Raw genomic sequence first — 8,012 nt, forward strand, 5'->3', positions numbered from 1 at the left:
TTTGGACACACCTTCTCATTCACAACACGACTGATGGTCCCAACCCCATTGATGAAGCAATCATTTCCACTAATCAACCCTGATAAGGCACACCTGTGAAGTGAAAAAACATTTCAGGTGACTACCTCTTGAAGCTCATGGAGAGAATGCCAAGAGTGTGCAAAGCAGTAATCAGAGCAAAGGGTGGCTAATTTGAAGAAACTAGAATATAAAACATGTGTTCGGTTATGTCACCTTTTTTTGTTAAGTACATAACTCCACATGTGTTCATTCATAGTTTTGATGCCTTCAGTGACAATCTACAATGTAAATAGTCATGAAAATAAAGAAAACACATTAAATTAGAAGGTGTGTCCAAACTTTTGGGCTGTACTGTACATTTGACATGTTTTCTTACATCACCCAGTGGTGGAACAATGCTCTCAACACACATCAAAAATTGGAGTACTTGTCTTAGATATAAAGAAAGTTTGTCAAGACTGACCTCATTCAGTATCCAAAGAGACCGACATGGTTAGGTATCGTCTTTCTTAACAATCACCACGCTGTCCTACTGGATGGTTCCACTTTTTTAGTACTGCTGGTGAATCACATCCTTAGTTTTTTGTTTGCTTTAACATTTGTTTTCCCTTAATGACGGACTGGATTAGGAAATCTGAAATAACTTTAACTAAAATCCCTATTGGAACATTTCCACAGGTGAGAACAGTGCATTTATGCAACATTTTCACTCAATTTTTTTTCTTTTTTATTATTGTTTATGTTGCACTGCTTTTAACGAATGCACGGTGTCCTTCAGTGTCTAGAAAGGCGCCTAGAAATAAAATGTATTATTTATTATTATTATTATTATTATTATTATTATTATTTGACTTCTTGCTAGGAATACACTTGTTTGCGCACACTATACTGGAGTCTTCTTTAAACCAAGATTTATTAAAAAAATAAAATAAATACGGACATACAACATACTTTCATTGGCAGAAGAAACGTACTGCTTACTTGGATTCTGAAGAGCCCCTTTTTTGTGAGTGTTTGAATATGTTTGTTTGGTTTATGTGACGTCACGTGACTTCACCTCCTGTTGTATGTAGACATGTCCATGTTTACCTTTACTGTATAGTAGTTGTGTTTGAACATCTTGCTTTATTGTCTAAATAGTGTTGATTGTCGAGCAACTACTTAATATATTTTTCTAATGACCAAAAAAAAAGAAAAATAGATGTTTTTTTTATTTTTATGATCAAATTGTTGCCCTTTTTGAAAGACAACATTGTAGTTTGGGGTTTTGTATGGCTTTATTAAAATAAAGATGAAGTTAAAAAAAGTGATCATATTTTCCGTTCAATGTGCACTATTGAGTATCTTCCTTGCTCAGACAGTAATGTGTTTATTAGATTTGAGTAAGATGTTTGTAATGGTGAAAGACGTTAAAGGGGAACATTATCACAATTTCAGAAGAGTTAAAACCATTAAAAATCAGTTCCCAGTGGCTTATTTTATTTTTCGAAGTTTTGTTCAAAATTTTACCCATCACGCAATATCCCTAAAAAAAGCTTCAAAGTGCCTGATTTTAACCATCGTTATAAACACCCGTCCATTTTCCTGTGACGTCACACAGTGATGCCAACACAAACAAACATGGCGCATAGAACAGCAAGCTATAGCGACATTAGCTCGGATTCAGACTCGGATTTCAGCGGCTTAAGCGATTCAACAGATTACGCATGTATTGAAACGGATGGTTGTAGTGTGGAGGCAGGTAGCGAAAATGAAATTGAAGAAGAAACTGAAGCTATTGAGCCATATCGGTTTGAACCGTATGCAAGCGAAACCGACGAAAACGATACGACAGCCAGCGACACGGGAGAAAGCGAGGACGAATTCGGCGATCGCCTTCTAACCAACGATTGGTATGTGTTTGTTTGGCATTAAAGGAAACTAACAACTATGAACTAGGTTTACAGCATATGAAATACATTTGGCAACAACATGCACTTTGAGAGTGCAGACAGCCCAATTTTCATCAATTAATATATTCTGTAGACATACCCTCATCCGCTCTCTTTTCCTGAAAGCTGATCTGTCCAGTCCAGTTGGAAATGCATCTGCTTTGAGTGTCGCAGGATATCCACACATTCTTGCCATCTCTGTCGTAGCATAGCTTTCGTCGGTAAAGTGTGCGGAACAAACGTCCAATTTCTTGCCACTTTCGCATCTTTGGGCTACTGGTGCAACTTGAATCCGTCCCTGTTCGTGTTGTTACACCCTCCGACAACACACCGACGAGGCATGATGTCTCCAAGGTACGGAAAACAGTCGAAAAAACGGAAAATAACAGAGCTGATTTGACTCGGTGTTTGTAATGTGTTTGAGAAAATGGCGGATTGCTTCCCGATGTGACGTCACGTTGTGACGTCATCGCTCCGAGAGCGAATAATTGAAAGGCGTTTAATTCGCCAAAATTCACCCATTTAGAGTTCGGAAATCGGTTAAAAAAATATATGGTCTTTTTCTGCAACATCAAGGTATATATTGACGCTTACATAGGTCTGGTGATAATGTTCCCCTATAATGTGTCTTGTATTCATGTCTGCATTCAAGATAGCTAACGATGAACGCAGTAGCTGCTCATTAGCCATTGGTGGTGTTATCAACATCAGCTGCCAGCTGGCAATCAGCATACTGGCATTTTTTTCTGCAGTAAATCAGCAGTATTACCAGTCTGTGAGATCATCAAAATGTGGTTATTAATCACAGATTTACGATATGAAATACAGTATGTATACATGTATACACGATATGTATACATACCGGCCAAAACTTTGAAAACCCTTTCAGGTGACTACCTCTTTGAAGCTCATTGAGAGAATGCCGAGAGTGTGCAAAGCAGTAATCAGAGCAAATGGTGAATGTTTTGAAGAAACTAGAATACAAAACATGTTTTCAGTTATGTCACCTTTTTTTGTTAAGTACATAACTCCACATGTGTTCATTCATAGTTTTGATGCCTTCAGTGACAATCTACAATGTAAATAGTCATGAAAATAAAGAAAACACATTGAATGAGAAGGTGTGTCCAAACGTTTGGCCTGTACTGTGTGTGTATATGTATATATATATATATATATATATATATATATATATATATATATAATTTTTTTATATATATATTTATTTATCATTTATATATATATATATATATATATATATATATATTTATCATTTATATATATATATATATATATATATATATATATATATATATATATATATATATATATATATATATATATATATATATATATATATATGTATATATAACATTTATATACATATATATACATACATATATATATATATATTAGGGATGTCCGATAATATCAGGCTGCCAATATTATCGACCGATAAATGATTTAAAATGTAATATCCATCCATCCATTTCTACCGCTTATTCCCTTTGGGGTCGCGGGGGGCGCTGGAGCCTATCTCAGCTACAATCGGGCGGAAGGCGGGGTACAATCGGAAATTATTGGTATCGGTTTCATAATTATCGGTATCGGTTTCTAAAAGTAAAATGTATGACGTTTTAAAACGCCGCTGTGTACACGGACGTAGGGAGAGGTACAGAGTGCCAATAAACATTAAAGGCATTTCCTTTGCGTGAGTGCCGTCCGAGTCACATAATATCTACCGGCTGTTCTCATCACGAATTAATGCAAGACATACTTGGTCAACAGCCATACAGGTCACACTGAGGGTGGCCGTATAAACAACTTTAACACTGTTACAAATATGCGCCACACTGTGAACCCACACCAAACAAGAATGACAAACACATTTGGGGAGAACATCCGCACCGTAACACAACATAAACACAACAGAACAAATACCCAGAATCCCTTGCAGTACTAACTCTTCCGGGACGCTACAATATAAACCCCCCTGGTACCCCCTACCCCCACCCACCCCAACCCCGAACACCTCAACCTCCTCATAGCCTCTCTCAGGGAGAGCATGTCCCAAATTCCAAGCTGCTGTTTGGATAGATAGATAGATAGACAGACAGACCGATAATACTTTATTGATTCCTTCAGGAGAGTTCCCTCAGGAAAAATAAAATTTCAGCAGAAGTTTACAGAATTGAGATCGAATTTAAAAAGTAAATAATGGGGGTATAAATGGAAACAGAATAGAAAAATATTACAATAAGAATAAAAATAAAAAGCAACAATGAGAATAAAAATATAACAGTAAAATAAGAATATAACAAGAGAAACTAGGCAGTAGTGACCATGTTATGAAAAAGTATTGCACTGTTATTGTTTTGAGGCATGTTAAAAAAAATAATGCACTTTGTGACTTCAATAATAAATATGGCAGTGCCATGTTGGCATTTTTTTCCATAACTTGAGTTGATTTATTTTGGAAAACCTTGTTGCATTGTTTAATGCATCCAGCGGGGCATCACAACAAAATTAGGCATAATAATGTGTTAATTCCACGACTGTATATATCCGTATCGGTTGATATCGGTATCGGTAATTAAGAGTTGGACAATATCGGAATATCGGATATCAGTAAAAAAGCCATTATCGGACATCTAATATATATATATATATATATATATATATATATATACCTCTAAAGGCCTTAGTGGCCACATGCGTGGACAGCACCTTTTAGCTCTTATTTCCAAAATTGTGTACACTACTGAATGGGGTCTTATGGCCGCTTATGTGGACACTTATACTGCCATCTGGTGGTGTCAGAAGAGTATAACATACAATGGAATTTGGCACAAAAAAAAAAGTGTAAAAATAACAATTAGCATGTCACTAAAAATGAAGTACACGTTTGTTACTTATGGACTAAGTACATCATATCAAAAGATGATTCTTAGTTGTTATTCTAATTAGGGTCCAATAAGCCCAAATAGCAAAGAGAAATAAAAAAAAAAGCATGCAAACAAACAGCTTGGGCCTTAAGAGGTTAAATTAAAGGCCTACTGAAATGCGATTTTCTTATTTAAACGGGGATAGCAGGTCCATTCTATGTGTCATACTTGATCATTTCGCGATATTGCCATATTTTTGCTGAAAGGATTTAGTACAGAATATCGACGATAAAGTTCGCAACTTTTGGTCGCTGATAAAAAAGCTTTGCCTCTACCGGAAGTAGCAGACGAGTAGTGTGACGTCACAGGTTGTGGAGCTCCTCACATCTGCACATTGTTTACAATCATGGCCACCAGCAGCGAGAGCGATTCGGACTGAGAAAGCGACGATTTCCCCATTAATTTGAGCGAGGATGAAAGATTTGTGGATGAGGAAAGTGAGAGTGAAGGACTAGAGGGCAGTGGGAGCGATTCAGATAGGGAAGATGCTGTGAGAGGCGGGTGGGACCTGATATTCAGCTGGGAATGACTAAAACAGTAAATAAACACAAGACATATATATAATCTATTAGCCACAACACAACCAGGCTTATATTTAATATGCCACAAATTAATCCCGCATAACAAACACCTCCCCCCTCCCGTCCATATAACCCGCCAATACAACTCAAACACCTGCACAACACACTCAATCCCACAGCCCAAAGTACCGTTCACCTCCCCAAAGTTTATACAGCACATATATTTCCCCAAAGTCCCCAAAGTTACGTACGTGACATGCACATAGCGGCACGCACGTACGGGCAAGCGATCAAATGTTTGGAAGCCGCAGCTGCATGCGTACTCACGGTACCGTGTCTGCGCATCCAACTCAAAGTCCTCCTGGTAAGAGTCTCTGTTGTCCCAGTTCTCCACAGGCCAATGGTAAAGCTTGACTGTCATCTTTCGGGAATTTAAACAATGAAACACCGGCTGTGTTTGTGTTGCTGCAGCCGCCTGCAATTCACCGCTTCCCACCTACAGCTTTCTTCTTTGCTGTCTCCATTGTTCATTGAACAAATTGCAAAAGATTCACCAACACAGATGTCCAGAATACTGTGGAATTTTGCGATGAAACAGACGACTTAATAGCTGGCCACCATGCTGTCCCAAAATGTCCTCCACAATCCGTGACGTCACGCGCTGACGTCATCATACCGAGATGTTTTCAGCAGGATATGTCGCGCGAAATTTAAAATTGCACTTTAGTAAGCTAACCCGGCCGTATTGGCATGTGTTGCAATGTTAAGATTTCATCATTGATATATAAACTATCAGACTGCGTGGTCGGTAGTAGTGGCTTTCAGTAGGCCTTTAAGGAAAGAAAACAAAAGCAAATACAGATAGAGTAATAATACTAAAAAAATGTGAAGAAAAAAAAAATTATTGTGAAGGATAGTAATATAAATAATAATAAAAATGGCGCAACAATGCAAAACACTTCCGGTAACAATTGTCACGACCCGATCTGCACCTGATTAGTCCACGCATGCGCGTAGACTACGTTGGGCAAAAATCCAAAAGACCAAAAATGGCGGACTTAGCGGCTGTGGCTTTCCGGAGAAATGTTGACATTTACGATCTTTATAGCTTTTTTTTAGATTCAAATATAGCACCAACTATGTCAATATTAGTCTTTTTTGAGTTTGGAGCCATGGCGTGTTACCTGAAGTGAAGATTGAAGACGTGATAGAAGGTGGCGACGTCCGCTAAAAGAGAACATGAAAGAGAATCAACTTCCAGCAAATCACCAACGGAGATAAAGACGAAAGATGAAGGTGAGTGAGTTGAAGTTTTGTCATTTTGGAGGCAATCGTAAGCTCTGAAAAGCGCCTCGATGAGAAATTAGCCGTCTTTGTTGAAGAACGTAAAGAAAGAGCCGCCATGATTGTTAGCTTGAAGAAGGCAGTGGAGTTCACATCAGAGGAGATGAAAGAATGCAAAAGTCAAATGAAGAAAGTGGAAGAGCAAAACAAGCGCTTGTGTAAAGAAAATAGTGATTTGAAAAAAGATATTTTGGGGAGGAGTAAGTGTAGAGTAGAACATCAATCAATGTTTACTTATATAGCCCTAAATCACGAGTGTCTCAAAGGGCTGCACAAGCATCCTCAGCTCAGATCCCACATCAGGGCAAGAAAAAAAACTCAACCCAATGGGATGACAATGAGAAACCTTGGAGGGGACCGCAGATGTGGTCTCAGTGACGTGCGGTCACTGGAGGCAGGTGAGGCGGGGGCTCATCTGCCATCATGGAAAGAAAAAAAAATGTAAAAAGAAAAAAAAAATAATAAATTGTTATATGTATCCAGTGATTATACTATAAAGTTATTTTCCATTTAACTTCACCAGTTTTAGATTATTTTTATTCAAAATTGCTGAATTTTCACATTTGCCGTTCAAATACTGAGAAGAAACGGTGCGGTGAACAGCAGCCAGTTGAGGCACGTCACTCATTTGTGCCTCACCATGGATTGCGCAATGACTCGGCTAACTGCTGGCCTGCTGTGCAGTGAGACCGTATTGCTATATGAATTATATTATACATTTCCATAGTTTAGTTAGCTGAGGTATATAATGTACAGTGTATTTTGTCAACAACTGTATGTGTGTAACGTATTTCTTGTGCTGAGCAATCATAAAACTGCTACGAAGACGCACTGTGTGAGGCTCGCAATAATCCTGCCTCCTGGTGCCGGTTAATGCACCCCCCCCCCCCCCCCCGCAGAATGCACCCCCCGACGGGAGCGCAACACCAACCAAAGCCCACACCCAAACCCTCCACGTGCAAGACCGAATCCACCCAAAAAGAGTCACTTAACAAGAAGCCAAAAAGTGAAAAAACAACGACTGCAGGGACACAACATTAGGTACAACTGCAGACTGCAGCACGGATTTCATATTTCATTCATTCACAACTCCTCCAACACGAACACCACTGTTCCCGCACTTATAAGTAAAGGTAAGATCATAATAAAGTTTTTATAATTACTGTATTTTTCGGACTATAAGTCGCAGTTTTTTTTCATAGTTTGGCCGGGCTCCAGTACGACTTATATATGTTTTTTCCTTCTTTATT

At 38.4% G+C, this 8,012-nt stretch overlaps 3 protein-coding genes across 3 annotated transcripts in view; 2 read left to right on the forward strand and 1 right to left on the reverse strand.

Moving 5' to 3' along the window:
• LOC133619315 (uncharacterized) overlaps nt 1-8,012 on the reverse strand; it is a 329,516-nt gene that overhangs the window by 143,911 nt on the left and 177,593 nt on the right. The gene's annotated exons all lie outside the window — the stretch shown is intronic.
• Nucleotides 1-8,012, forward strand: part of LOC133619291 (uncharacterized) — a 169,559-nt gene that overhangs the window by 68,055 nt on the left and 93,492 nt on the right. The gene's annotated exons all lie outside the window — the stretch shown is intronic.
• Nucleotides 6,146-8,012, forward strand: part of LOC140676602 (uncharacterized) — a 4,067-nt gene continuing 2,200 nt past the window's right edge. Inside the window, exon 1 of the mRNA XM_061980258.2 lies at nt 6,146-6,714. The gene's annotated coding sequence lies outside the window, so the exon portion shown is untranslated. The remainder of the gene's footprint in view (nt 6,715-8,012) is intronic.

Source organism: Nerophis lumbriciformis, linkage group LG20 (genome assembly GCF_033978685.3).
Source record: "Nerophis lumbriciformis linkage group LG20, RoL_Nlum_v2.1, whole genome shotgun sequence".
Taxonomy (NCBI): Eukaryota; Metazoa; Chordata; class Actinopteri; order Syngnathiformes; family Syngnathidae; genus Nerophis; species Nerophis lumbriciformis.